General features: G+C 43.8%; 1 protein-coding gene across 5 annotated transcripts in view; it reads left to right on the top strand.

Moving 5' to 3' along the window:
• efna3b (ephrin-A3b) overlaps positions 1–22,902 on the top strand; it is a 52,076-nt gene that overhangs the window by 15,353 nt on the left and 13,821 nt on the right. The window lies entirely within an intron of this gene.

Below are 22,902 nucleotides of genomic sequence, written 5' to 3'. Positions count from 1 at the left end.
CCACATGACTGTCTTCACGTAATTATGAAGGCATGCTTAGTTTAAAGGACAGGCGGCCTCCACACCAAAATAAAGTGACGCGAGGTCGAGTCCAGCTGCGCACATGGGAGAACAACACAGAGACCATGACTGACTGTGTGGTATACTTTCAGCCATTGAAGTCGGATTCAGCCAACAAAACAAAAGGTTTTCTCCATAATGAAGCCCGGCCATGTTTAGTACCTGTGCTTTGTGCTCGTATATGAACTGCACGGTGCCGAATCACAGGGTTGAGGTAGTGTACACAAGTCAAACAGACTGGACTCTGGGAGTTGAGGCGAGCACAGATTACCCACGATGTGAATGCACCCTCTGAGATCTTGGGCACCTATAGTAATGTTTTTCCTTTAAAATACTTTTCTTTACAACACAACTTTGTTAAAAGGGAAAGTAGCAAAGTTAAGTTTTAAGTCTGTCTGTGTGTTGTATTGTGTGTGTTTGTTTCTATAATGGAGCCCATGTGCTCTGAGCCAGTTCTTTAAAAAAAAGCGAGGCACCACACTGTAAGACAGCCGTTGGAGGTCTGCTCCCACAGTAATGACCAGCTCCTTTTAGTTTTTCGGTGTCAATTTAAAAGATGTTGTGGCAAACTAATGAGACTCATCATTTCATCAGGTTTGTCTAAACACATCAAACAGCCTGGAGTCAATGTAAAACACAAACATGTCTCAAACAAGCACTGAGATGCTGAGCGAAGTTGAAAATCTGGTCAGCAACAAAGAGAGAGATCATTTAGGGTCAGACGCGCAGCCATATGCAGCGTGGGCGACAGCCATACGTGTGCATAGTGTTTGAATGTTGATTTGTTGATGTGTTATACGTGTGGGAGTCAGTGTGACTGTACATTCTCTGACTCACTCAGGAAAATGAGAAATCACTGGGAAATTCTGTGGTGATTTGTTTATATGTATGTTTATATGTAGGTGTTAGTCTGAGAATCTCCTCCTCCTTCTTCTTCTTCTTCTTCTTCTTCTTCTTCTCCTCCTTCTCCTTCTTCTCCGTCTTTCTCTTTGTATGACTTTATGTAATCGTCTATAGAGATCTGTTGAGAATGAGAGATCGAAAAACCCATTTACAGAGGTTACCTACGTAATGTCAGCCTATTTGTCTGCTGCGAAATCGAAACCTTATCCTCTACGGCTCTCGCACTTTCTCTCCCCCCTCTCAAAGTGTGTCTCCCTTCACCTCTCTCTCTCAGGGGTCACAACTCCTCAATTGAGGAGCGATAAGACGATTAGGAAGGAATGAGGGAAGTAGAGATGGAGATATCATTAGTGAGGAATAAAGAAGAGGCAGTGTTTTGGGGTGAATCCACTTTTAGTGAAGGATTGGGGGGGGGGGGGGGGGGCTTATCATACAATAACTGTGGAACCATGTTGTTTTTTTCTAAGATGGTTGTTTAAAGGGGAAAGGTCCACTTCAAAACACAACTTTTGGAAAATGCAATGAAAATACCGCCTTAAAAATTCACAGAAAGAATTCAAATGTGTTGTTTCAGGCATTCGTTCTACTTCCAGCTGTCAATCAAAAAATGAAAAAAACAACATTCCATTATATGGATTTTAAATAACACAAGTGATGACTCATCGTAGCCCCAGTTCCCCTCTCACACTTCACTATAGAGTGACAAGTAGACAGAAGTGAGTGTTGTGCTTGTTTGAATAACCCTCTTTGGACACTTGATGCAGTTCTCCAAACATCTTGATCTCAGACAACATGAAACAGAGACCTGTCACTTTCTTCTGACTGTCTGAACAAGTTGGCAAGCACAGCTGGGGTCAACCTCAACTTTTAGTATTTTTTAGGGCTAATCGTGATCAATTGCAAAAAAAAATAGTTAATCACGAGAAATTGTATCTTTGCAATGTCTTTATTTTGCACTTTAAAATATAAATATTCAAAGGCTTTTTTTGTCTTAAGCTGAGAACAGTTGACATGCTGTTAGATTTCAATCATGCTTCTAAACCAAATGAAAATAAACAAAGGAGCGTCCTGTAAATCAAAGTTTATGACAGTAGAAGAAGAACCTCCACCATCATTATGAGTGCATGGAGACTGTAAGGAGACTTATCTACGGTGCGCCTCGAGGGACAAAAAAGCATGTGATTAAATTAGGATAAAAAAAAGAGCTGATTTAATTGTGTTGAACTAGTTAGTGCTGACAGCCCTGCTGTTTCACCTGCCTAATATCAGTTTAGAAACCATGACGGTGAAGCCATGTTTACAGAACGCTCGACTGTTTTTCTTCTTAACATGATAAAACGGGCAGCCATATTGTCCCAGACTGAAAGATCCAATTTTTCCTGCTTAATGGCAAAGTTTGAAAAAAGAAGTTTTGACGGAAGAGTGTTTGACACCAAAACGGTGCTTTCAAATACGTCTACATTAGTGTGGTCATGGCCAAAGTGAACATGAGAGAGAGAGAGAGAGAGAGAGCGATGGGAAAAGATGGGTTGGAAGGGGTGGGGGGGCTACTGTGTGTTATTAAATGATGCATGGCGACGAAAGCGGAGAAATGTGAGGAGAAAAAGCGTGATGTGTGTGAGGAACGGAGGAGAGAGAGTGGAATGATGGAGAACAGGGTTAGATGAAGGACGCCGCAGGGAAGTGGTTTGGGCCTTTAGTGACGAGACCTGTGCGAAGAAGAAAAGTGACGGAGAGTGCGAGTGAGAGACATGACGAAAAGGAGAGTTAATGGGTCAAGGTGTCGGGAAGGAGTGTGTTAGCTGAGGCTGGGTGAAGCAAACAGAAGTTGTGTTGGGATGGAGGAGGGCGGTAGAGAGTCAGTGGAGCTGTAACAGAGGTCCGTCCTAAGTTAATAGCTGGTCTATTAATATCGCTCTCTAATGACCGCTACTTCCCGTCACTTAACGGCAGAGAGCATGATCCTTATTCATCAGTTTCTCACTTTTAATCCTGAATAATGACTCTGGAAAAAAGCTGCTATTAAACATGGAGGAGAACAGAACAACCTGCTATGTGATGTTTACCTTGAAGTGGAACGGGAGCTGCTGCAGCCCAGGCGGAGCAGAGAACTGATGGGTCTACTTGCTAGTATGAGTCCTCAGCCTGGCAGGGAACCATAGTCACTTGGATAGCTTAGTTAGCTTAGTTTAGCTTAGCTTAGCTTAGTTATTATAAGGACTGAAAACACAGGGAAACAGCCAACCTTTGTGTCTCCGCAGGTAACAATCTGCCAACCTTTGACTCATGTGCAAATCAATTAGCATGACATTTCTTTAAGCTGTGCCATTAAAAAAAAAAAAAAAAAAAACGTTTTCCAGGTCAGTCCAGATCACCTTTTGTTAATGTACACATATTTGTGCTGAGCTTCGTCAGTCAGCTTGGCTTTATATGCAAACACATTTCCTTTTACAAATCACAAAGCTCTCTAATCCTCCTGACGTTCGAGACGAAACTGCAGAACCAAAACATTCAATCTCATTTGACGAACAAGCAGACGTGCTGCACGTATGCTGTCCTCAGTTTCAGATCCGACCAACACCTCAAATCAAGACATTCACCTGCAAAACACTTCATTGTGCGTCTGCTTCCAGGTGACGTTGATTTTTTGTTTTTCTCGTATAGAGTTTAGTTGTGGGTGTTTATGCCCTGTTTTCATAGGACAGTGGATACTGGATAGAGTTTAAAGATGAGAGCCTCCTTTCATTTGGTGTGCAGCATACCGTTAGACTATCAAACACCACGGGGGGGATTTTTACAGGATGCTTATTTTGGCCTCACGTTCCTCTCTCTCGCTCCATTTTCATGCCCTTTGCCAATGTGAGTTACTCATATCTTACATTATTCACCCCTTCACAATTAATCCCATTTTAATATGCATAGTTAAAGACATTTTTAAGTACTTCTTGCAACATCTCACAGGCTCATTAATTCCCAATCAATTACAAACAGCACAGGAAAAAGCCCCAGAGACATCTAATTCAGCGAAAGGCAATCAGTCGGTGTGAATGAGAAGCCAATAATTGTTTTTTTTTTAAGTGTTGCATCAGCACGCTGGCTCCAGACGACACAGATTTGCGAACAAGAAATTCAATTCGGTTCTTCATAAAAATGTAGATGTTTCAGCGAGTAAATCAACACTGCGAAAACAATGGAAGAGTGTGTTTCATTATTGGTCTGATTCCGACTCATTTCTCTCCCAAAAGAATGGTGGAACTCGCTGGATTTCAGGGTCAAAGGCTGAAAGAAAGGAAGACAGAGAAAAGGGAGGATGCATAAATTGACAATCAACACAAAAACAATCTTTGTATTTTTAGATGTTTTGGAGTCTTCTAATTCTAAATCGTCTTCAAATCCCTAAACTCACAGGAGACAGATCTACAGACAATATTATCTAGAATTAACATTGTTAAACAGGGGTTCTTTTGTTGTAATATTCAGTGTTTGAATCAGGATATCAAAGAGAAAAACATCAAATATGGGACGTTGGATTCATTTATTCATTGGTCAGATGCTTTTGTCCCGAGCGACTTTGATTTACCTCCACATTAATCACACGCAGATGAGTGACTATCTGGCTTGTTGCTCAGAAACACTGGACACCTACAAACAACTACTATCATCCGATCTACAATTAGAAATGAATTGGGGGGGGGGGAAAAGCTAGCAAGAAACTTCACATTTTGAACTGGGTGGACTTCTCTTGGAACCTGAAAGACTTCCAAAATTGACTCTCCTGTGAAGCTGTTAGATCACGTCACATGGCTTGAATTTGTTTTACGGTTCATTTGAGGCTTTTTAAACCTTTTCTTGGCTATCGGACAGTGGGTAGAGTCAGAAATCAGTCAGAGAGTGGGAAGAAGCAACGGGCTGGACTCGAACCCGCCCAGCTGAAGGACCATAGCCTCTGCACACGGCGTGCGCGCACCAAGCACCAGGCTACCAGCACATCCTGACTTTGCTGACCTATTATACTTCATACATAACGGCCCCTTTTTCACCTCAATCAAAACTCTGCTTCTCGTCTTTCATTTGTTTTCTCTCAACCCTGGTTCACGTCTCCTCACTTTCTAAGAGTTTGTTCGCTCCTTTCTCCTCAGTTCGGCCTCCAAGGTCGCAGAGAGGGATGTAAAGCCACAGAGCGAGGACATAGGAGTCAGCACAACAGATTTGTTAAGATGAAATCTTTTTGCTCAGCCAGGTGTATTTCATTGTGACACGTTACAATGAAAGACTCCTGCATGTAAGAAGCAGTGGTGTACGATTTTTATCAGGCTTTACTGGAACAGCTAAACCATCATGAAAATGAAATCTTGATTCATTTTCAGCGTTCCAGCTGGATGTTTGATAATGATTTTTAAAAAAAAGTCATCGCTTTCTCGTTCTTCATTCTCCTGGTGTCCACACTGCCCGCCTGATCCGCACTCTGTCTTCAGCTTGTCTCTCTTCAACACCTCCCCATCACTCTGACAACACACACACACACACACACACACACACACAGGAAAGCTGAAACACACATACTGTCGCTCTAGCTGCTCCCTGTGTGGTGTTATGTAAAGAGAGGACGAGTGTGTTTTTACTGCTTACACACACACACACACACACACACACACACACACACACACACACCAGCCACACACCATACATACAGAAACATTGTCACGTCAGGGTTAAATGCCGCATTTAGGGAGCACTGAGATGTATAAAGGACATCATATAGGCAGAGTTACACTGGGAGGACATGATGACGTGACATCACTGCTCCCATAAAGAGCGCACGGAGAGGGAGCGAGGGGAGGGGAGAGAGAGAGAGAGAGAGGAAGTGAATAAGAGGAGAGGAAAGTAAACAAGTGGGGAAATAGAGAAGCGAGAAACGAGGGGATAATAAAGCGAAGGCAGGCTGACTCTGCACATTCAAACTCGGTGGGAGGTCCAAAGTGTTTTCTGTTCCTTGCACCTCGGAAGCAGTCTCATTTAGTCTTCAATAACTCTATCCTGAGTTGTGTGTTCAGTGTGTGTGTGTGTGTGTGTGTGTGTGTGTGTGTGTGTGTGTGTGTGTGTGTGTGCTCGCTGATGCTGCATTCACTGACAAATAGAAAACTTTTAGACACACAAAGGCAGAGATAGTCTTTTAAAAAGAAAGTTGTATCTGATACCAATTCAGACAGGCAGACTCTAATAATGACGTGATGTTGCCTATATCATGAACATGTAAACAGAAACTGACCGCTGACATTTAGTTTACATTACTGTCTCTGTTAGACGTCGTGCTGCAGTGTTTTGCTTTGGTCATGTGATGATATACCTGACACCTGTCGACTTTTTGGGGCATGCTGTCACAAGTTGGTGTTGGATTGGTGAATTGGCTGCTTTGCTTCCTCATGCTGCACTGAAGGCAGTATTTGAATCAGTGCTGATTTCCTTATCTGTATTGGTGTTCATGGCAGTACAACAGTGTCTGTATCGGGTTTTACATCAGCAGCTTAAGGCAGTAGTGATATCAGCATCTGTAATTCTCTACAGCAGCTTGGTTTATCACACTCATACACACACACACAACAACAAGGTCTGGTCCTTGTTACAGCCAGTATGAGTCATTGTAACAGACTGGTGCCTCACACATAGTGTAACACTCACCTTCATTTTCTCCCATCATTTTCCTGGCCCCTCACACCGTTTCTTCCTCCACTCTCACCTGCGTCCCTCCATCCTTTCCTCCCTCACTCCCTTGTCTTCCACACGTCACTCACTCCACTTCCTTTTTTCACCAAGCCACTTTCACCAACTGCCGCGCTTGTCGTCGTCTTCTTCTCCCTGCAAAAAAAAACAACAACAACACAGGAAAAATAAGCTCCTGTTTTTTTTTGTTTTGTTTTGGTTGCAATTAGCAGACACACAAATATAACAAAAGCAACAGAGTGATGTGTGTGAGCACACAGACACACAAGGTAAACAAGGATTTTAATTTGTGTGTTTATGCAAAGCCAGCGTTTGCTATTCAAACCAGCCGACCACAGCCAATTACAACCAATCCAATTACCTTCTACATGCAACACTTGATATCAAGGAAAGGAGTGAACAATGCTGCCATTCAAGCAAGCACATGCAGAGGAAAGTGTGTGTGTGTGTGTGTGTGTGTGTGTGTGTGTGTGTGTGTGTGTGCGTGTGCGTGCGTGTGTGTGTGTGTGTGTGTGTGTGTGTGCGTGTGTGTTAGTGTGTCTCTCTGTGTGTGTGTTAGCTGACCTGCAGGTTATTCCCCGGTTGGCTCATCGTCATGTCTGATTGGCTGCCTGCCGGTTTCATCACATTGCACCAGAGACAGAAGCAGACCTCGTGGCCTCTCACCCACAGGTCTCTTCCTTTCTCTCTTCCTCTCTCTGTTTGTGTCTCAGGCCGATTCAGCCGAGCTCAGAGCCTGGAGCACGGAGCACGGTGTGTTGGCTGACTTTGGTTTCGTCTGGCAGACCGAGCTGTTGGGGAAGCACTTTGATTGAAGACACGGAACAAAAGCTCACGCTGCCATGTTTGAAGCAGCTGTCCTGTGCATGACAGTGTCTCACCGACAAAGTTAACAAACACACAGAGAAAAAAAAAAGATGTGCCAGACAAATCCATGTGCGCACTCTCACTGACTCACACAATTACACACACACACAGTCTCATAGGCATGGAGACATGTGAGGAGCCTGTAGGAGCAGCTGTGGCACCTGTAAATGTGTATCTAACCTGTCTGCTGCTCACACATACAACAGTCAAACGTCCCCATCTCTCACCGAAGCACACACACTCTCTCACACACACACACACACACACACACACACACACACACACACTCACACCATCTGCTTATTATGTCTTTGTTAATGCGGGCACTATAGCTTTACTTGAATTTGTTCCAGTTTTAAAAGTCATTCAGAACAGCGGCTTTCTGTCCAATCTGTTATTTTGACTGTACGGGAAAAAAGGTGATTAAATGATGTAAATCCTGATTTCGTTTATTAATTTTTTGTTCAAACATCAGAACAGAACAAGAGACATGCTCCCAACAACGTTCGAAAAAGCCTGAAATAGTCCCCACATATTCTTTACACTGAACAAAGCGTACACTACAGAGTTTATAGACTCCACACGTGCACTTCTGAGGCGATTAGTGGAGAAAGTTCTGATGGCAAATTGGATTTTTCTGTGTTTAATAATCTGGACGAATGCAAATGTTTACATCGTATTTCGAATATATCATTTAAAAGAAAGCTATAAATGACATAATACTTGATCATTTCTTGAGATTCAGTCATGAAAAGTTAGAAAGAAAAAAAAAGAACGGTTGAACACATCAGGGCAGAATAATTGGAAAATACTGGTTGAGATAAAGAAGATATGGTAACATTTGCCGCCTTAAGGTGAGCTGAAAGCTGATGTGTTGCAGCGCATAGAGCAGGCTAACTCTTTCGGGAGACAAACTCAGTTCACAGTTCAGACAGACAAGCGTGCGCGTGCCGGCAGGCTGCCCTCTGCTTTAGCCCGGTAGAAATGATAAACATTATAGCGAGCTAATGGACGGAGGAGGCAGCGGCCACGGCCTCTAACGCCTGCTTTATCTCCTCTCTGAACAGCCGACACCAGATTGCTCACAACCTCACACAGGAAGGTTGCGCTAAGCAAATCACCGACCGCACGGGCCGGCAATAAAGCTCAGGTTTGAATTTCAATCAGCCGCTGAGCGGGAGAGGGGATGGAAAGACGGAGGCAGGAAGTTCGAAGGAAAAAGTGATGAGAGGTGGGGAGGTAGAAGGACGGGAGGGATGGACAGGAGAGATGAAGGGGTCAATCCGGTGAGATAAGCCGGGGCGAGGAATGAGAAACGGAGTATGAAAAGGGAAAACAGACGGAGATATTTTACATAGAGGCAGATAGATGGATGACAGATGGGTGCAACGAGGGGGACAAGGCGGAGAGATAATTACTAAGATAGAGAAGGAGTTAAACCAGTGGAGAGAAAGAAGGGAAAGGGATTACAACTTTACACCGGGGTGGATAGATTGGCGGTGGCAGGCAGAGGACGAGGGAGGACGGAGAGAGGTGTGCAGGAGACGAGGGAAAACGGGTGATGTCAAACAGAGACCGAGAAAAAAAAACAACCCGAAACAGAAACCGCGTTTGAAGAGTAGTGAGGACAGTGAGCGAGGGAGAAAGTACTTTTGCCAGAGGGGATGAAGACGTCAGAAAGCAAACACTGATGATTTATTTCTTCATGTTTTTATGTTGTGCCAGCTGCGCCTGCTTGTGTTCTTTCCACGCTCACCAACTTAAACAGCATCGATACTGCAGACACACACACACACACACACACACTGTCATTCATAAAGATGCAACAATGGCCTCCCAAGATGCATCAGTCCCTTCTGGTTTTGCTGAAATTGTCAGAATCAAAGTGCTTTTAACAAGGTAAGAGACCGCTCCGTGGGAAAGGGCTCTTCAGCAGCTGAGCAGGAGTCACCTCTGCCGGAGTTATTTTTAAATCACAAACCACTCCCTGAGTATTTAGCAGTGTTCAAAATGCTGGAGGTAAACGAGACAGAAAGTGGAGGTGTGTTGCATCCATGTGGAGGAGAAGGGGCGGCTCACTATAAGACATAAAGTACGGTTGAAGTGGGAGGAGATATTTTTGGTGTCAACATTTCCGGAAGTGGCTCGAAAAACTGTGACTCATGACTCGCAGCAAGTGAGCAGCTATAGTCCCATACAAACAAGTGTAACAGCAACAAACTCAACCATGACTCTCCATTTCTAGTCGTCGAGCGAAGAGCTCAGCTGCACACGTTGACGTTTTGTCTCCAGGAAGTGTAGAAAGTTTCATGAGTAGGCTTTGGTTCGCGCGCCTTCTACGGTGACTTGGTGTCCAGGTCACATTCTGCACGTTTAGACAAAAAAGGCAAAGTACATTTTAGTGGTGGAGCAAGTCGTTTGTAAATATGACAAGACAACGTACTCCACTTCTAGATTCCTGAATAATTTTGGAGGATTTTGGCAGGTTCGGGGAAGAATTTGTCAAAATGCCAAAAAAAAAGAAAAAAGAAAAACCAATTCTGATTACCCAAGGCTCCATCTCCATAGCAACAGCAGCTGGCTTATGGGAAAAAAACAAATAAACCAAGTTTTAGGAGAGTTGTACCACACCAAATAGATAAAGAATCAATGATTTCTCAGAAACGAACGAGAACTGTGCAGAAATCTTGACCACAGTTACATAAATCTAGACTGTTGTAAAATCTGGATTTCATCCGCGAGGAGAAATACTTCTACAACCTTCAGTAGATAAAAGTGAATTATTACACCTGCTGTAAAAGCTTGGCAACAAAGATTGAATCTCTCCAACTTTTTCGCTCTACTTTGAAGGTGATAACGCGATGGCTGGCGGGAAAATCCAAACACACATCCATTTTCCCAACTCCCATTTGAGCCCCGTGCCGCTCACTTTCTAGGTCCCAGTTTAAACGTAACAGGAGAGCACGGCCTTATAGCCCACGGAGGGATGTGGGCTTCACCGGCGCTGACACGTTTTAGAGTGCTCAGAAGTGTGATGGAGGGATGAGGAAGGAGGGATGAGATCAGATAAAGATGAGGCCCGTCTTGTAGCTGTCCTGTTTGCATAGCGCCTGTCTCTGTCTGCATGGATGATAGAATATGACGCTGACTTAGTGTCTGACACAGACTGACACAGACCGCAGATAGCAAGAGATTAAAGAGGGAGGAAGAAGAGAAGGGAGGGAGGAAGAGGGACTGGAAGAAAGAGATGAAAGGGGACAAACGGATAGAAGCGAATACAGTGGTGCAAACCCAGTGGAACTCTGGATTCAGTTCTCTTCTTTCTTGCTCATCTCTGACCTCTTCCTCCTCGTCCCTCACCTTCACCGTTTCTGCATCTCGTCATCCCTCGCTCCTTTGTTCTGCTGCTCCATTAACAGTTTCCACAAGTTCCTCTCTCACTCTCCGTCACAACTGGCCATGATATGTGCCTTTTTTTTAATTCAGTGTCACTATGACTTTGTCGCTTTCTCACTCTCTCTCTCTCTCTCTCTCCCTCTCTCCCTCCCTCCTTGTGAGTTTCATATTAAATTTTTAATTCCCCGCAGTGGAGAGTCAGAGAGCCTGATAGTGACAGAGCCTGACGGAGGCGTGTTCTGGAAAATATAGACAGAGTGACAGCACAGAGGGGGACACGCGTGTGTTAAACACTCTGTGTGTGTGTGTGTGTGTGTGTGTGTGTGTGTGCGTTCGTTCGTTCGTGGAATAAAAAGAGGATCATAGACACATGTTCTGTTTTTTCTACGTGTAGACTTTTTTTTGCCGCTGTGACAAAAGAAAGCTGTTTGTATGCAGATGAAGACGAGAAAACTCGAAGAGAGCCCAAATGTTAAATATCCTCCATTTCCCAAAGTCATCTGCGCGTGTGTCTGTGGAGCGCGCGTGAGCCTTCGTCTTGTTATTGCGTGTGCACCGTCAGCAGAAAGTTGGCACTGAAACTGATAAACCATTATGCACGACGTGGGAGTGCATGTTTATGTGCCATTTTGTGTGTGTGCGTGTGTGCGCGCACCTTCGGGTGTGTGTTAGGTTTAATGATCTTTTTTTGATGGTCTGCTGTAGCGGATATTGAGATGGATGGTCCATATGCTCTTTATGGTCCATGCATATTTCATATTACAGCAAAGCAGAGCAGAGCAGGCATTGCTTATATGGCCAGGATGTTGCACTGGGACGTGGGCTGACTTTATGAGCGCTCATATACACATCCCACCGCTTTGTCCCCTTTGAATAAACGCCCCAAGTATTCAAACAAATACAACACATTTCATAACCCCCTTCAGAAAGACACCTACATATCCATAAAGTTTAATGTCGCACATGGAATATCAGATCTGAAAAGCGCCCATGTGGCCACCTTTCGTGTGAATCACTTGTGGGTGCATGTTTGTATGTCACTTAGGACAGAAGTTTAGTGAAAGTAATAACTTGGAGTATATTTACATGAACAAACAGCAACTTTGCTTCCTTCTGTTCCCTTTTTATGAAACACAATAGAGATACAGCGCATGCCTTTTTCATTTCCTGTTCTTTCTTGAAAGATATCCCCTCGGCACGCAGAAAGTTAGCTCTCCTATGCTCCCTGCAGCAGCGGCTGTTTGTTTTGAATAAACAGATGAAGAGCCCAATAGTTAAAATGAAAGAAATCCTGCGGAAACTCCAACTTCATCAATAGAAGGTACAACGTGGGGTAGGAAGAAGAAAAAAAAGGCATCAAATAGTTTCATATGGAGGCGCAATATTTCAGAGAAGAAATGTGTTCATTTCAGCCGAATGCAATGAAACACATCCACTTAAAGCCGGGATATGTTAGCGCAGGATTGTTGCCAAAATAATAAAAATGAAGAAGGTTCTCTGTGGATTACCGCTTGAATTAAAGCCGTAAGTCACAGTGAGGTAAGTGAGTTCACCTCAAACACAGACTTTTTTTGTTGTTGTTGTTTTTTTGGTCTGGGGATGAGAAATTGCTTTGTCAGGTCCATATTACGATTTGTCCGATCTGTCACCCTCCAGCTCGGTCTGTTTACATGCACAAAGCAAAGAATTGCTCATCAAGCGGACATACTGTATTTGTGAGACGCTCTCGTCCCCTTTAATAAGCACGGGGCCCACACGAGCTCCTCGTGGATCGCCATTTTGCTGACCGTGGTGGGGGGGTTGGCAGGTGCGGCCGCCACATGTAGAGGCGTATCGATTTCATGAGAAAGTGAGAAAGAGAGGGAGAAGTTGAGAGGGGGGGGGGACAGAGGGAGATTGACAGGACAGCAGAGGAAGACAGAAAGGGAAGGAAAGAGTCCGGTGTCGTCAGAGGAGGAGTGAGAGAGAGAGAGGACGTCAAAAAGATTGAACCTGAAATGAAAAATTGAACGGGAGACGGATGGAAGGACACTGATAAGGATGGAGAGACAGAGGAGGAGAGGAGTGCTGAGGGGAGGGGAGTTTTGGAGGGGGGGGATGTTCCACTGATAGACTGTCGAGTCTGACAAAGTCGTGCTCATGTTCAGTGGAGAGAGGCAGCCACATCATGAAGTACTGACACCCCCAAACACACACACAAACACACACACACACACACACACACACACACACACACACACTCAAGCTTGGAAAATGAACCTGCCTATTAGTTCACTTCAAGGTTTTTTTTCTTCTCGAAGCACACCTCAGCTGCCAACATTGAAACTGTGCGTGTGTCTTTTCGTCGCCTTTCCACCAGCTGAACACGTTTCTTTACCGATCACTCCATTCTCATCATTGTTCTTTTTACAGTTTGAATCGGCTCTCTCTCCGACTTGCGCCGGGCTTTATGTCTCTGACAGGTTCATTAACTGGACAGTGAGGGAGATAGAAAGCAGCGGGTCAGAGTTGGAGCGCAGCGCTGAATTATTTCTCCAGCCCCGGTTTGGAGGAATAATTATAGAGAGACAAGCTGAGCTGCATCGCCCTGAAACTTTGAGTTTCGTGTGCGCCCATTAGCTGCTTCCACTCGAACATGTAGCACCACTTGTCACTTGTGCGCCTGTTGTGATCAGAGTTCAAAGTGGCATTGATAGACTTTTTTTTTTTTTTTTTTTTTGGGACAAGAATCTTTTTGTTTCCGTTCACTTTGGCCTCCACGCTGTGGAAGGTCTCGGCAGCTGGAACATCTGTGCCGTGCTCGCTCGTCTTTTTATGCTCTGCTTTGATAAAAGGATAAAAATAGAAAACTCTCCAGATGAAGTAAGGCTCATCATTGTTTTATTTTATTTATTATTTTCGTAGGGAGTGCAGGCTTTCTTTCTTTCTTTTTTTTTTCCTCCCTTCATTGTTTTTGCTCCATTAATTCCATAGAGCAAAATAATTTTCCTAAATGGGTAATTGAGCACTTATCGCTTAGATTAGCATTGTGTCTCAATCTGCATGCCTTTATTTCATGCCTTTGTGCCGAAGTAGATGCAAATACATAAAATTAATTGTCCATGTCACAGTGGATTAATATAACAACCATTATACTTGATATGGAAGACCTCAATGTCATCCATCCGATAAGATGCATTTAAACACTTAGACTTCATGCTGGCGCCTTTTTGTCCGACTAAGTTTATTATTTATCTCACTGACCTTTTGCTGTGTGTGTGTGTGTGTGTGTGTGTGTGTGTGTGTGTGTGTTTACCCATCTGTCGTACCCCGAGAGTAAAAGAGCCTCTGTTTGCACCTTAAATCCATCTGTTAGTTCTGTTTCTGGCGTTGTGTCTTTTGTGTTTTTGTCTCTTTCTGAGCAAATTAAAAGCTATGTGAGAGGAATGTTAATTTGTCACATCTTCCATTCATGAATTCTCATGACTCATGTCCTCGAAGTTACAGGATTCAAACTTCACCCTTAGAGTCCTCTTCACGAAGCACATAGGCTCCACATCAAGTCGAACGCGTCTCGTCTCGTCAGACAGAAAAGGACAAATCCGCATGTTGCCTCGAGTCCTTAGTATCACACTACTCCTCTCCCTCTCTGCTCTTAGCCTTCATTCTTTGTTCACTTTGCAGCCCCCCCCCCACCCACCCAAAAAAAGGAAAATCTCCCCTTGAAAACACTGCAAATCAGAATTTGCAACGGTAATAGCTGCTGATTTGTGATAATGTGGAATCGTAACAAGTGGTGCTTAATTAGCCATTAGAGAGACGGAGAAGAGAGGTGTTGGATAAAGAGGGGATGGGTTTTTTTTTTTTCTGCACAAAGCAGTGAACCCCTGTAGCCTCCTTTTTTTTTTTTTTTTTGTTGCTACAATAGATCCATAGCTAAGGCTTCATCGGTCACCATGGAGACTAATGTTGAAAGCCAGCTGTGGTTTTGTCTTGGAAGCCCATTAGACTGGAGCTCAGTTGGCTCTCCTCTCTGTCTCGCTTTTCTTTCTGGCTTCGGCTCGGTGTACTCACAATGGCGAAAATATCCTCTCCGTGTTAAACTCGTCTGTGATATCAGACGTGGGTCAAACAACTGTTGCGAATCATCCTGAGCCTTTGTTTCACCCTGTTTAAAGAGGGTTTTTTTTTTATTCTTACATTTGCCAAGTTGGCCCCCCACACACACACACACACACACACACACAGTCGGACAAGAACAAAGCCAAGTGAGTTTTTAATAGGTCCCTTTTAGTGGCTGATAGCTTTTGTTAGGTAGACCCCACCCGCCTTGCAGTTCAAAAAGGTTAGAACAAGTGCGAGTAGATGAAGAACAATTTGCCCAAACTACCTGACCTCTTTGTGCTTGATGAATGACATTACTTTTTATTCCACATTGTCCTCCTCTATGCCCAAAAACACCTTATTAGATTTGGCTCCAGAGAGGGATCTGAGTAATGTTGTTGTTGTTGTTGTTGTCATCCCTTCACTGGAGCCCTTTTCCCCGCAGCCCTGATATTCAAGCCTCCGGACCCTAAACCCAAACACATCAGTCAGCGGGACACAGGGTGCCATGTGACTCGGCCAGGAAGTGGAGCGGGAGAGTGATTGTTATGCAGCGGATTGATCAGGTTTCATTGGACACCGGCGAACTATCAATCTGTAGGACTGTACACACAGGCCGCCAGAGTGTGTGTGTGTGTGTGTGTGTGTGTGTGTGTGTGTGTGTGTGTATGTGTGTGTGTGTGTATGTGTGTGTGTGTGTGTGTGTGTGTGTGTGTGTGTGTGTGTGTGTGTGTGTGTGTGTGTGTGTGTGTGTATGTGTGTGTGTGTGTGTGTGTGCGGTTTTTTTGCGCTGGCAGGGTCAGGACCAGTGTTGTGTGTTTTGGGGGGCAGTGAATGCAGGAATCAATAGCTGGGTCAGAGGGTAATGTCTCGCTGAGTGCTGAGTCCATACACAGCCATCAGACAGGATCACTATCAATCATCGGGAGAGCTTTGGGAACATACACTCTCTTTCTCTTCTGGCCCAGCGTCTGATGGGATCACTATTGCTCATGTAAGGGCTTTAGAAGCGCAGACGGTGGACGATGGAGGGAAGGAGAGGGAGGGATTGATGGGGCTAAAGTGATAGAATAAGACAAGAGAGATTGTTTGGTATTGGCGGATATTTGGTGGATGACACTTTGTGGGTTTGTGAGGTAGAGGAAGCCTTAAAGCTTAAAAGTGAAGAACCCCTTGGAGCGTAAAATAGGCTGGGTGGGCTGCTGGTGAAGAGGACGATAAATTAAAGTTGAAAACAAAATCAATAAACACACAAATTAAGGTAAAGACCACAACTCCTGCTCTTACCCGGAGGTTAAACAACATTTTTCTTAATCGAAGCCTTCTGTCTTTCCTCCTTCCCGTTCTTGTCGTTCATCCTCGCCTTCCGCCCACATCTCCATTAAGAACCTCCTCTTGCTTTACTTTTTCCTCCTTTTGTCTTCTTATTCCGCATGTGTTTGGGCCCCTCGGCTTCCAACCAGCTGTTGTTTCCGAACAGTTCATTTTAATTTCCTCTCCACCATCCATCTGCGTCACGTGTGTTTAGACAAAACCCACAACATAGGGCATGTATGATTGATCGCAATCGCGCATGTCGCGGTACATGCTAAGGGGTTATGTCGATTGGAGCTGTGTGAAAGCGAGACGGCTCAGTTGAAAGGGCCAACGCCGGGCGCCGTTGGGGTTTCATGCAGCTGGAGAAGTCTCTCCCTCACACCGCACTGTCGATACAGAGCCGAGGAGGGGAGCGGGAGAAGCTGATGGACGGGTCGAGGAAGGAGAAGGAAAGGGAGAGGAGCGAGACACGAGCAGCAAAGATGAGAAGATGTGGGAAAAGGCTGGAAATGGAGAAAGACCGTGAGCTGGCGTTATGGGATCATGTCAGTGCGGCGTGTGAGGCGGCCTGGCAAGAAACCCTGTTATAGCTGTAACACTTTGATCAATTACCAATGATGAACCATCACTCTGCAGGGCAGGACTGTGAGTGTTTAAGTCTGTGTGTGAGCGGTGTGAGCGGCCTTGGGGGGAGGCAGCATATTCCAGTCTATTGGACACTCTCGAGACAGGTATTGATTTCAATGGGGAGGATTTAGAACCTACTCAAGCGCTTCACCTGAGACACATCCCCCATACACTCACCGACCCAACACCTGCAGGCAGGAGATCCAGGGAGATGGGTGAAGAATAAAGAGCGACCAAAAGCAGAAGTAATGTTTGCTTTACATTAAAAAGAAAAGGTTTAACGCGTGCCCGTCATGCTTAAGGATGGGACTGCGAGACACTTTCTTTGATTTGTTCAGAAAAAATCCATCAATCTTTATTTGTATTGCGTCAATTTATAACAGGTGTTATCGTCAAAAAAGACAGATGAGTCTTTCCGAACGTTTGCTCATTTAGTCTGGACTTGAATCTGCTCTGTAAACACCGCAGAGGCCCCGTCCTAAGGTGATAAATAGGTTCATGGTTTGAGTTTATCAATCAGTGTTAGAGACCCTATTTATGGCGCGCTGATGGCCTAGTGTTTAAGTGGCACACCATGTACAAAGGCCATCGTCCTCCAAGCAGCCAAGCAGGCGGCCTGGGTTCAAGTCCTACCAGAGGCTCCTTTCCCACGTCATTATTAACTTTGTCTTATTTTCCACTCGACTATCTGATCAAGTCAAAGTCATAATACCCCAAAAACGAATTAAAAAAAAAACTAAACACTTTTATGGGTCACCGGTGGCCTAGTGGTTAGTTAGCGTCCTTAAATACGGATGACTGCACAGTCCTGGAAGATGGCGCGCTGGATGTGATTTCTGACTCCTTCCAAAGGCCTTGGACTCAAAAGCAGCACACTTTTATTCGTCTCTGAAGGAGTGGTGATGGAAATAAAAAACGAAAGGACGACAATAATTGACAACCGTTAACAACTCTCCGCTCAAATAGTGATGTTTAGTATTTTGTGTTTTACAGAATTTGGCCACAGTGGATGAAACATACAAAGAAAGACAGAGACTGTATTATTATTCACCAGCAGTACGACATGATGTTGTCATCAGGGGACATGTATACACACAAGGGTTCTTTTTTTAACATTCTTTTTCTGCATGATGTTTCTCTTGCAAAACAAAAAAAAAAAAAACAGACTGAAACCAAGAAGGGGAAAAATGGATGTAAGGAGACAGAAAAGAGATAAGGGGGAGGGGGAGAGAGAGGGGGGACAGAGCAGAGGGAGTGTGAAGAGGAGGATACAGTAGGAAGGACTCCTGTCTGTGTTCAATGAGAGCTGTATTGATGCCACACATCTCTGGGAGTTCTTCCATTCAGCGGGGGAGCCATTCAATTATACCTACCGCTCCGCCGGCTGATTGGAGTCCTCCCCCAACAATGTTAGCATCTCTGTACCGAAACAGAGTCGGGATTAAGAATTCTGGCCTCGAGAGGCAGAGTGGCTTTTAAAGTCCTGATTGGAAATCATTTGTAACACTGCTGGACAGGTTTAATCCATCGCGGCCTTGTGCCCATCAGCGGTGTCTCCTTTGATTTCTGTAACCTTGATGTATCTTGGCGTGCATGTTATTTATTTTATTTTCTATGCAGCTCTCTGTCGCTCACGCAGTTACACGCACACACACTTCTATCCCGGCAGCCCAATAAGCCACACTTTACTTCGTTTGATCTCTGAAGTCTTAGCAGTTAAGAAAGAAACAGAAAACGTGCATGTCTTCGTCGTCCCTGTGTGTGTGTGTGTGTGTGTGTGTGTGTGTGTGTGTGTGCGCGATCATGTTACATGCTGCACACTGCTCAAACACTGAGAGCTCTAATGAGAAAATAATTGACCCGCACAGACGGGATCGGGTTTGTTGTGTGTTATTCATGTTTTCCTCTCGGATTCATGTGATACACACTGAGATTTTTTGTATCAGTCTGTCAAAGTTTATATGTGAAAAGTCGTTAATGAGACCCTTTATCTACCAATGACCACATCAGTACAGAATGACCTGCTGGATGTAATGAACTCATTTCAACTTCCTTCTCGTTGGGTTTTGGACCAAAAGGAAAAGCTTGAGTATTCATGTATTTATATAAAGTACTGCTTAATATGTGAAGTGCTTCTATAACCTTGAATGATTTGGTGCTGTATATACAGTGAAATGAGATTATTTCAGTGGATTCAAACCTTGACCTTAGGGGCGCAGGTGGCCTAGTGGTTTGTGCGTGCAGCGCATGTCTGGAGGCTGTCGGCCGACCTGTTGCTACTTTCCTTCATGTTGTTCCCCACTCATTCACTCTGCCATTTTTGACTATATCCTCTGTCCTATCTCTAAATAAAAGGTACAGGGAAAAAAACAGTGGACCTTAATGCTAACTAGTTTACCAGGTAACAGAGAATCAGTGTCTGCAGTGATTTGCTACCCAGGAAGCTCCAAGTGGTACGCCATCGCTCCTATATAGGCTAATCCTCAATAAAAAAAATAGTGAAATAATAAAAAACACAGATTATTTAATAAAGACAATTTAGCTTCGAGTATCACAACTTCAGTGTTTTAGACAAACCCGTGGTCACACCTGTGTGTTCTCCTTGTTCCTAACTCTCTGGTTTTCAGGCCCATTGTTTTTCCAAAGCCACGGACGATACAGCTCACGAGTTTTTGTCACCGACACATTCTCGTACCCACATCCCGACCTGTCATGACATGAAAAAAAAAAAAAGGAAGGAAGTCATGTGAAAATTGTACCTCAGCATGAACCCGCTAAACTAATGTATCACAGGAGCAGTCTGAGCGTTCAAACCAACTCTTTGGAAACCTGCTCGGTTACGAAAAACAGATCACAGATTGACCATCAACACGTGAAGAGAAGAATCTAGCACAGTGTGTGTGTGTGTGTGTGTGTGTGTGTGTGTGTGTGTGTGTGTGTGTATGTGTGTGCGCGCGCTGCAGGTCTTGTTTCTGTGGCTGTGCAATGTCCCAAGTCCTATTTTTACAATAACATGCTATGAGTTGTGTGTAGTAATTCTCTGCTATGACTTTGTCATGGTAGCAGGAGAGGAGAGAAGTACACTAATTGGGTTAAATCTTTGCACTTATCCCCCCCCCCCCCAACTCCTCTTTTTTTTTTTTTTCTATAAAGTCCGACTGACAAAGAAGAGCAGAGTAAGCTGCTCCTCCGAGCTCTTGTTACAAAGAGGAATGATTGCTCTTACTGTCAAAGTGTTTTATGGATGCACAGTGCTCCAACAGGCCGGGCACATAATAGGCAGGCAGGGGGTTACTCTGTGGCATTATGTTGCCTACCACTGATTTATATAGGCAACATACTCACTCTCCTGCTCTCTCCCTCTCTCACACACTCTCTGATGTGATTTTACAGTAGTGACATTGATCCGGGCCCACTTTGATCTTGCTCTTAGCTGTTGCTCCTTCTTGCTCCCCTCCCTGCTATCACCCTCTGCTCCCTGGTGGCCAGACTCTGCAGCTTTTAACCCCCGACTACCCCTCGTCTTATCCCATAAATCCTTCCATCTTTCTCTCCATCTTTCCACCACTCCATCTCTCTCTCGTGCTCCTCTGTGTAAGTGTTCTTTTACTCCTGGAAGCCTCTCCGCCGCTCCAGGGAATCGTATGTCGCTGATGAAACCTCGCGCTCCCCGCTATCAGCGCCGACTTAAGTCAGGTATCACGTATGCAAGGGAGGAAATTAGCGTTGATCCAACACAAAAGGGGAAGGGAGGCGTCAGGAAAGAGCGGAGAAAGACAGCACATCACACTGTTTTTTTTTTTTATAAACTACTCCACCTTTTAGATTCAGCATCTCTTTGTCTCTTCATCTTTCTTGATTAGATTTTTTTAAGGGAGCATCCACTCTGCAAAAAAAAAAACCAAAAAAACCACTCTCATAAGGAAGAACAAAGACGTCTCTTAAATAAAACTTCACATTTGAAGATAAGAAATGAGAATGATGATGTTCTCAGGCAGCGTGCGTTTTCATACACAATGTTTTAGAAACCGCATTTTGAAATTCGAACATTTATTGAATTCTCTTTTGTCTTGAAGCAGACAGAGAGAAGAATACAACCGTGACTGGTACGAGGCTGTCACATCAACTTTTCAGGAAGAAAACCCGAACATTTCCCGTCAGATGCTTTCTGCCCGTCAGCTTCCATTTAAACTAAAAGAGGACATCCAGTTCAAGGCTCTCTCATCCCGCTGACTCAGAATCCTTTAAAAAACATTTCATCAAGAGATCATTTAAATTTGTATTCATTCTACATACTGCCACTCATCATTGTAGTGCAAAATATAAGAAGCTGAATGACCTACATGTTGACTGTGTAACACAGAAAACACCATTCTGTAATTTATATTAATTAAGACAATACAACTTTGGATGAAGCTACTCTTTGACTGGATTACAAATAATATTAACACAACTCACAGACAGTCTTATCAATAATAACAACAGCTGTGTTACACTGACAGGGACGTCTAATGTGTACCACTGCTATTCTAGTAGTCACTTATTGAGGTTCTTGATAGTGGACAATAAGAAGTATCAATTCATTATGAGGACTCTCAGCACAGACAGAACAGTCTTATGTCTGTGTTGATGTATTATCAGTGTAGTATCAGTCAGGATGTATTTGTACAGTACCAATTCATAACAAGTGGTATCTTGAGACATTTTTTACAAAGAGCAGGTAAAAAAGACCACGACTGTATGTTACAAAGAGCCAGCTTCATCCGCTTGAACATGGGACAGAGGGAGGATGGGATAAGATGAAGGAAGAGGGATGGGGAACAGGGTCGAGGGGAGCCGGAGAGTTCAGGAGATCCCAGGATAAAAAAAAGTGCTTAGTAACTGAGAGCATGAAAGTTGAACTAAATGTAAGTCAAAGTTTAACATTCATAAATGAGCGTCTTTTGGCGTGTAAAAAAAACAGAAACAAGTCAGTATCAGTACCAGAAAAGATCCACTTTCAAGTCTGTGCGTCTGTGTATTTTGCGTTCTAAGAATCGACACACGCGTTACAATGTTACGTCGGATTCCTTTTTTTTTTTTTCACCCCCCAATTTTTATCTAATGCTCGTGTCATATGTCATGATGAACAAATACAACAGCAGAACTTTGATCAAAGAAGATGCTTTTAATGATTATAAAACTTCTCGTTTACATTTACATTGACAGCCTGTGAGAAAAACACCATGTTCTTCAGGATTCTGATGCAACGCTTGACGCTGATTTAGAGACACTTGTATTCAAACAAACCTTTTTTTTTTTCTTTTTTTTTTACATCGAATGTGTTTATGAGTAACACTTTCACACATTCACACATCCTTATATCCTGGTGATATACACGTTAAGTAGGTTAAGGTAGGAGTCTCTGATGTCACACAGGCACAACCTAAAGCCTGCGAGCAAAAACACTTCAAACTAAAAAAAAAAAAAAACACTCTCAGTTACACAGGAGGGAATCCTACAGCCAGTTTGTATTTTTGGCAGCGTGATTTATTTTCAGATTACTCACAATCCTCCAAGTTGCCCTCCCACTCATTTTTCTCTTTTTCTTTCTGCCATCATCCTTTCCTCTCGGAGGAGAACTTGCGTTTCTTTGGTAGCGTACAACTCTCGAACCACCACCTCCTTCTTTTTTTTTCTTCTTTTTTTTTAACTCACACTTTACTCTTCTGTTTCTTTTTCCTTCAATTTGCATTCACGCCTCCCTGGTGGAACCAAAACACTCTTTCTTGTAAACTCTCTCTCTCTCTCTCTCTCTCTTCTCTGTATCCACTATAAATAAACTTCCCTTGAAGCATTTCTGTGTTTTTTTTTTTTCCCTACACTAATACCACAAGAAGTAAATCTGTTCTGCAGGCGAGTAAATGATGTAATGAGAGAATGTGAGGA

This window comes from Symphodus melops (genome assembly GCF_947650265.1).
Source record: "Symphodus melops genome assembly, chromosome: 5".
Classification (NCBI taxonomy): Eukaryota; Metazoa; Chordata; class Actinopteri; order Labriformes; family Labridae; genus Symphodus; species Symphodus melops.
Note: the sequence above shows the minus strand (reverse complement) of the source record. Positions and strands in the feature narration are given on the sequence as shown.